Source organism: Leptinotarsa decemlineata, unplaced genomic scaffold (assembly GCF_025532065.1).
Source record: "Leptinotarsa decemlineata unplaced genomic scaffold, Ldec_3_MD MMD2_tig00002082_RagTag_RagTag, whole genome shotgun sequence".
In the NCBI taxonomy this organism is placed as follows: Eukaryota; Metazoa; Arthropoda; class Insecta; order Coleoptera; family Chrysomelidae; genus Leptinotarsa; species Leptinotarsa decemlineata.
The window spans coordinates 1,600,207-1,609,251 of record NW_027412573.1 but is presented as its reverse complement, the minus strand read 5'-3'; positions in this window follow the sequence as shown (position 1 = coordinate 1,609,251).

Genomic DNA, 9,045 nt, shown 5'->3' with positions numbered 1-9,045 from the left:
TGCCTCATACAGGGTCTTCAAAAAATGCAGATATTTTGATCTCATGAAAACATGAGTGGAACTCAATTTTTTCAAATGGAACACCCTGTATATTTCAACATTTTTGAGCTCTACATCCAATTTTAGATTAACTTTGTTCAGATAATACTATTTCTATTTTGAACCGTTTTCGAGATAAACTGTTTCAAACGGATATTGACATGGTTTCCTTGTTCATCACTCATTTTTGTAAAACAGATTTCGTTTGATGTTTCTCAATTAGTCACAGATAATACAATGAGAAGATAATTGTTAAAATACTCTTCAACCATCGAATGAAACTTCTCTTCAAACAATAGTTTTATTAACGCTGAAACACGAACTGAAAATAATAAACCCATAAATTAATGAGTTAATTTAATCGTCAGTGTATTTCAGAATATGTTCAAACACATCTCCACCTCTACTTAAACAAACATGTAATCTCTTCAAAAGATTGTCATGTGTAGCGCTTCTGATCAAGTCTGGAGTCGAACTATTGAAAGCAGTTGTAACTCTCGATTTCATATCTTCCATTGTTGTTATTGGAGTCGAGTAAACTATATTTCTAATGAAACCCCACACGAAATAATCTAATGGATTGCCATCTGGTGTTCTAGGAGGCCAACGAAAAGGTCCATTATTACCAATCCATATGTCTTCGAAGATTTCGGTTAAAGCTTCGCTGACTGAATGAGAATTATGGGGTGGAGCACCATCCATTTGGTACCATAGACGTTCTCTTCCTGGTCTATTATTTAAAATCATTTGAATTCCATTCCTCAGTAAATCTTCATATTTTGATGCATTCAAATTATCATCATAAAACTCGATATAAAAAATTTACTCATTCTTTATGGCACAAAATACATTGAATTGCCATCTTTCTTGAAAACCCCTTTGGCGGACAACATGGGGATTTTCTGACGCCCAATAATGACTGTTGTGTCTATTGAAAACTCCATTTTTTGTGAACTTGTCCTCATCTGTCCATACGATATTGTCAAGGAAATGTTCATCCTCTTGAGTCTTGACAAGTAACCATTCAAAGAAATCCACTGTACGAGGTAAATCAGTCTCTTTCAAATGTTGGACACAGTAGAACTTATAGGGATGCCATTTATGCTTATTGAGAATTCAACAAATTGTCACGTATGGTATACCTATCTCCCTTTCAGCCTCGTGCAGAGAAGCATTTGGAAATGCATGAAAGTATCCCAAAACTGTTATACCATTGTCATCATCATCCACTTTAACTTTCTTACGAATGATTTTTGGACGGAAGGTTCCATTCAACCTACAGTTATTTAGTAGTCGATTTATCACATTATTATTCGGCTTCGGAAGTTGTGGATATCTTTCATGAAATACTCGGCATGTTCTACTTGCAATTCTATTGCACTCACCATAAATTATTAATAAATTCAAGAAATCTTCATTACTGTAACCTAATCTTGACATTATTCCATTATAATTGGTAGCTATCACAATCAGTCAAAACCACCAACGAAAGTCTGACGTTAAATAATTGGTTTATTTATTTTTCTAAAGCACACTATTGAAAAGTATTAATGTGCACTGTTGTACTTTAGAGACCAATACCTCAATGTATACAAATTGTAACTTTTTCTAAGGTAGGTACATACCAATTTCGAATTGACTGATCTTAGACAGTTGAAAACCTGGATCAAAAAAAAATATTACTAAGAATAAAAAAAATGTTGAATATCCAAAATAAGTGATGAATTTAAAAAAAACGAGTAAGAAAACCACGTCAGTTTCCGTTTGAAACAGTTTATCTCGAAAACGGTTCAAAATAGAAATAGTATTATCTGAACAAAGTTAATCTAAAATTGGATGTAGAGCTCAAAAATGTTGAAATATACAGGGTGTTCCATTTTTTCATGAAATCAAAGTATCTGCATTTTTTGAAGACCCTGTATGAGGCAAATAAAAATATGAGTCGAAGTGAAGATCCTCATAGTATCACTCCACTCCATTTCAAATTTGATCGTTTCAGTGCAAGAGAGTTCAAGATTATCAGCATTTATAAAAGTTCATGATTGGTAAAAAAAATATCGAAATTAATTTATATCTTCTAAACGGTAATAGATAGGTATAGGAAAATAGTATATGAAGTTGTTGACAAAGTGATAATAAATCATAATATGATATTATATACGGGGTGTTCGATTTGAAAAATCAAAGAAGCCGCTACTTTATAGTAGAAGCGACAACGCCGCTTCGTCTGAAATATTTTTGGCGTGTAGGTCATATTGATTTATGCATACTGTGAAATTTTCAGGTTGATCCGTTAAATAGTTTGTCAGAAACGGCTAATTAACGCTCATCATGAAAAGCCCTGTATATATCACTCATTATCATTCGGGAATAATTGAAGTTCCGGGTCTCTACTGGTATATGTTTATCTATTTGTCAACACTTGCCGAATTTATTCAAGCAACAATTCTTTTCTTGATTGTACTCCTTAGTAAAAGTTGGTAGCGGACAATTCCCATCTCTCTTTATCGTTCGCGTATCTCAGAGCCACAGCTAGATTTGCCAAGCTGTAGGTATTATGTTAGAAATATCTTATACCTCTGTAAGCACTCGGAATGGTTCTCCCGGATGAATCTATACAGGTTCACAGGTATACCTTTTTCTGTTCAGCTACTATTCTCCTACTAACAATCATGTTTCAGGTACCAAGTCTGTTAATCCTGTAATCAATTTGGTCTAATTCAAACAAATTACTCGATTGGCATCACATTAATACAACTTTATTGGTTGAATAATTAGGTATGTTTTCTTGAGAAGAAATGATTTCAAAAATTTGTCAGTCAGATAATTAATTCTAGCAATTGGGTTTTTCCAACGGATTACGGGGATGACTCGTGATTCAGAATTAAACGAAATGTGTTGATGTGAATTAATCCAACCTTTCTTTCAGATGAAGATAATATTTTGACAAAAGATAAACAATATGTGCATATTCTTGTGTCGTGTCACTGTAATTAATGTGCGTTTTTGACAGGAATAGTCGAGAATGAATTATGTCAATGTTTAATTCCTTATCAAAGGGGTCAATTATCAGCAAATAGTGTATAATATAGATAATGTTCAAAAAGTAAGCAATACAATTAAGGCCAGTTAATATAGATCTATAAATATATTACCACCAACAGAAAAAATTCTTCAACTAGCTGTTTATAAGCAAGTACTTGATCATGTTGAAAAAAATAAAATTGTAATAAATAATCAATCTGGATTTCGTAAAAAATGTTCATGTGAATCCGCATTACAACTCACTTCATTTAGATTCAAAAAAGAAGTTGATAACAATAATTTTGTAGTAGCTGTATTTCTTGATCTGAAAAGGGCTTTTGAAACAATTGATCGTAATATTCTTCTACCAATGGTTATCTGACTATTCATCCCATTGAAAGCAAAAAGTCATAGTTCAAGATAATATCTCACAGGAATTGGATATACATATAGGTGTGCCTCAGGGTAGCGGTTCAGGACCTCTGCATTTTATCTTATACTTGAATGACATAAACTTGTTTATAAATGTTGATTTTGTAAATTCATTTGCAGATGATACACTATTGGCATGCTACTATACAAGCTTAGCTAAAGCTATTTATAAAATGAATGCTGCGTTAAAGGATGTAAATGAGTACCTCATGGCAAATTAATTGAAACTGAGTAAAATGAAATTTAAAGAAATGATTATTACAACAAAATATAAATGGAACAACCTTGATTTAAATGAAATAAATCTACAAATATATAATGAAAACATTGAAATTATGTCTTGGATTCCAGTTAGATAATTTATTACTTTTTGGCAATCATCTCGATTATATATGTAAAATAATATCTATCATCACCTGCTCTCAACTGTTACATATGTTGAATTTTTTGGTTCCTAGACAGTCATCTAGGAATAGTGTCACATTTTATCTCAACACTCCGCGTACAAATATAATGAAAAAATCTTCAATTTATACAATGTGCGATACCTCTAATTCTGTTAGTCATGTCTTAGATATATTCAACTGCCAGATTATACAAATCAAAAGACATTTCTTAGCTAACGGACAGTTCTGTTTTTGATTTTTTTTAATATAGATTCACAAATTATATTATGTAAGTACATATTTATACTTCTGCAATTGGGTTCATCCTGTAGAATAGTGTATGATATAAATAAATAAATAAGATAGTGAAGATGTGACATCCTGTAGAAACAATGTCACCACTTTCTATAACTCGAGATACGCATGTAATCTCTACTTCTTTTTTTCCAATAGATACACTAATGGAGTTCAATTAAGAGATTTTCTTTAGTATTGTCTACTTTTGGTTAACATAGCAATTACCGTAAAGGGAACTTCAGACATTACGTTTTCTATTCATTGATTTAAAATAATGTGATTTTGATAATTTCTTCACAAGTTGTACATGAGTAATAATTACAGTCCATTTTTTAAGCTAATTCCACTATTGCTGTTTCGTAAACGATTAGACCCACAAAGTCATTTAAAATGGACAAAAATTTTCTGGGGAACTAGAACTTTTTTTCTGAACAGAAGTATTAGTGGTTGTTTTTAAAATATTCGCCAAAAACTAGAATTGTCCAATTTCGTTTTTTGGCTCTACCGCCCCCATTTCGAATGATATAAAAAAAGCACAGAAATTTTATATACTGTTTCATATGTGTTATTATCCAATTTGAACAATTTGCAATGCGACGTTTCGTTCATTAGATTTCATCAACTTTATTTTTTCAAAAACGGACTTCTAATTTTTTCATCGATTTTTGTAGCCACTGTAAAAATATTTTCAGCTATGTATAACAATACATGTGTTTCTTGACGCTTTTCTCATCATCACATGGTCAAACAATTCTCGGTTAGAGCTACCTCAAAAAAATAGAGACCAATATTTTTTGGGTCTAGAACCTGAAGCTAGCCCTCATTATTTCTTTCGATTCGTCAATATTGCCGAAAGTTGAACCGAATACTTCGTCTTTAATGAAGCCACACGATGTAACGTCCAGAAAGGTTAGATCGGGTGAACGTGGTGGCCACCAATGACCATTGTTTCCTATCCATCGTCCTGGCATAGTCGTATTGAGAAAATCTCTGCAAATAGTTCTGCGATGAGGCGGAGTTTCATCATTTTGGTAATACTAATATTTCAATTGTCCACAATTTTAATTTCTAGTAAACATCAGAAAGAAACATGTATGTTCCATGTAAATATATATTTGAACAGTTTTTTTATATTGATATAAAATCACTGGTCATTCACCTCTACTTGCAAATTTTGAAAAGATGTGTGGAGTTGATGTATTTTTGAGTTCTAAGATATTGGTTTATACTTTTTTGAGACTGCACAAATATTGATGATGTTTTTTCGGAGACAAACCTCGGAAAATACACATCGATGAAAAAACTACAGCACCGTATTCAAAAAATGAAGTCGATGATAAAATCTAATGAACGAAACGTCGCATTGCAAATTGATTTATATCAGATTATAACAAATATGAAACAGTATTGAAAGTTCCTTATTTTGTTTTAATATCATTCGAAATGAAGGTGGTAGAGCCAAAAACAAAATTAGACAGTTCTAGTTTTTGACGAATATTTCAAAAACAACTATTGATATTCTCGATCTGAACAGAGATCATTCTAGTTCCCCAAAATAGGACAAATTTGTCCAATTTCATATCTAAAAATCTTCTAAATGTGGTACTTCAATTTCAGCTTGATGAATCCTACTTTTTCTTCTTTTACAATAAACATGACAGAATAAAGAAATATAACTGAACTCCATGATTTCAACCCTAACCTGCTTTGCAGGGATCCATGTCACTATCATTCGAAACCTTCCTGGGAAACCAATTATTCATTAGTTCTTCAGCAGTGAATTTGAAGGTCGTAGATTGATATCCTGATACCGTACTGTTTTCATGAACCACATAACTATGCACTGAAACACTGTGAAGAATAAAAAACATCAAAATGTCTCCGTACATTTCAACTGAACTTTTTTAAACCACATGAACCGAAACACTGAGTGTCCTGGATTTGGCAAACTTGTGACCATCAAGGAAATCACCCTTTCGTAGAATCCTCAGGTGTAATTCCCTTTTACCGTTAGTTTGAAATTCAATGAAAAGGTGTTAATCCTTGTGAGGGATGCAGTTTTATTGTGGGCTCAAATTGCAGGTACATGAAATTATCTCAGTTGTCCAGCCAAGTGCCAGAAGAACATGGTTATTGGCATGTTCTTGTGGTAAAATTATTGAATATTATTAGTTTTTATTGTGGAAATTCGGGATTTCACAACCAAATTCTGGAACTGTTTCAGAGTTTTCATTATTCAAAATAAAATATCCACACTTTACTTTGTATTGATAAGAATCACAATTTTCAGCTAGAAATCCATCTGAAAGAGACAAAACAAAAGAAGTTGTTACAAAATTCTTGGTTTTACCTTTTCCTAATCAACCCGAAATTATAGGAAGTGCCTCCATAATTAAGATTTGGCCTTTGACATCCCTCTGAATGTCTAACTATTATTAAATCGCGACTAAATTGGAAACACATTCCCTATACTATGATTACTCAACATGAAGCGAGAATCTAATCAAACTACTGAATCATTCAACTAAATTATTCGAAAAATCACCGTCTCAAACAAGTTCATAATTATTCAATAGTCTCTCCCTCCCACTATCAAAAAACTATCGTTATTAGTAGCAAAGAATCCACTAATAGTTATTCTATAACTAACTTTAACTACGAATTAGCAACCCTTCTACACAAACAGCTATAAAAAGCTTTTGTTTTTCCATTGTAACTTTTTGTTTAGTTAAATTATAGTTTTAGCCACCAAGTTTGATTTTTGCAAGTCGATGTACTACTGTACCATTATTTAACATGTTAAATGTTCCCGAATAAATTTATGAGGCAGCTTTTCTTAATTAACTTTCAATTTTTCTCAACTCTGGAAGCCAAGGAAATCAAATACTAATTTTCGGACAGTCCAGTGCGTTATTATTAAATACCAAAGAAAATTTACATTCAAATAAAAAGTAGAAGTCATTTTCGAACATTAAATTTATAATTTCACTCGATCTACGTTAATACAAAAAAATTTATATAATGAAGAGAGAAATGTTTATACAAAATATATTTAAAAAAAACGTAATTTCCTTCAAAAATAAAATTCTAATTGGATATGGTCAGCTGGCGCCCTCTTCACTGCAATAGCTGAACACGTAGTTATTATTTCGGAACAATGGATACAGATCTCTTATTAGTAATGTTGTTTGAAGAGATCGTTTCAACCAACTGTGTTATATTATTTGAACAGAGGGCACTGTATGACGAAATCAAATTATTGGATGATATATTGACGAATACTCCTCACCTATGGAATGAATCTGAAGAGAGAAATGGAAAGTGCCTCATAGTTTCATTTCAGATCAATCTCAGTTTCTTTTATTACTGTTACATGACAGATGAAATTAATATATTCGAAGCGATAACTACGCCCTCTTGATTCCAGTAGTTGAACCCAACAACTAAATTGTTAAATTATTATTTTTATGTTACCCTATTCGTCGACAGAGGGGAATAGTGCTTTCTAAATAAATGTAGATTAATATCACAGTAAAAGCTTTTCTACTGTGGTATAATAAGTTCTAATAAGACTATTCAATATAAAAATAAAATTCAAATGTTTCGTGTTTGTCGAAGACGAAGGATCTGTCTGTTTAAAATATATTTTTCCGTTAAACAGATATCACATAACTTTTGGGAATCGTATGACCTAATATTAACAACAAAAAATCATTTTGTAAGCATTTTGAATGAAATAACACACAATCCGAATAAAAAGTATATTTCCAAAAACAATCAACATTCACCATAGAGACAAATAGTATTTTTCATAATATAATAAAGTAGTTCCAATAGTTATCAAATTTTAGGGATTGTCTGGATAACATGGAATATATACAATACAGTTTTCTAAATTTTTGAATAAGACAATATCATCAAAATCTCTATGTAATTCTAATAAGTACGTATTCAAAATGTAGCGTGTACTATAGTTACTCATAAAGTTGAGGCAGAAATAATATTCAGTTGAAGGCTCCAAAATTACTGAACCAGAAAAATTTGCGCAAAACAATTAACTTATTCTAATTTTTCTAATGTATTTTATTTCACTCAACATGGTTCTTTAGACTTTCATTATTATCAACGTCTTGAAAATAAGTTTCTATTTTATAGATCTCTCATGAAATAAAGCAATTGGTATAAAAACTAACAATTGTTTCTTTTCTGATCTGATAAGAAAAAATAATTGTGTAATTTATCAAGATCACTAGTGATATTATTATTTATGAGATGTGTGTTCTGGTTTTTACACAACGATCCTCCACATTCATTTAATTATAAATACAGGAATCTGAATAGAGATTTTCAACAGAATTAGTCTAAAAATGGAAAGGGATATATTTGCAGGAGTCATTAATTTTCTGGATACATCTTGATTCAATGCGGGAATCTCCCAAAGAATCTGTCTGTTGAAATTTGTTCTTCCCTACGAACGACAACTCTCAAAAGTCGAAACCTGTTCGAGTTAAGGTTAACGAGGTCTTACCTTTCATCGTGTGATTCCTAACACGAAAGGAATCTTTCTACTTCGCCATCTTGAAACAAAAAAAGTGGGAATCTTTCAAGAAAGACACAAACTGGGCTCTGGAGAGGTAGAAAGTCAAAATATTTCTTTCACAAATATTAGTTTTTCCGAGAATATAACGCTTTCAATTTAAAAAAGATTCCCATGGCTGGGATTTAATCAAATAAGCGAATGATTGTCATAACGCATTGGTCTACTGCGCCGATGGGAAAAAAAGAGAAGAAGAAAAAGAAGAATGACATAACGTACTGTCATCGATGACATGAGTACAATAAACTCATTCCGTGATATAAAGTATTT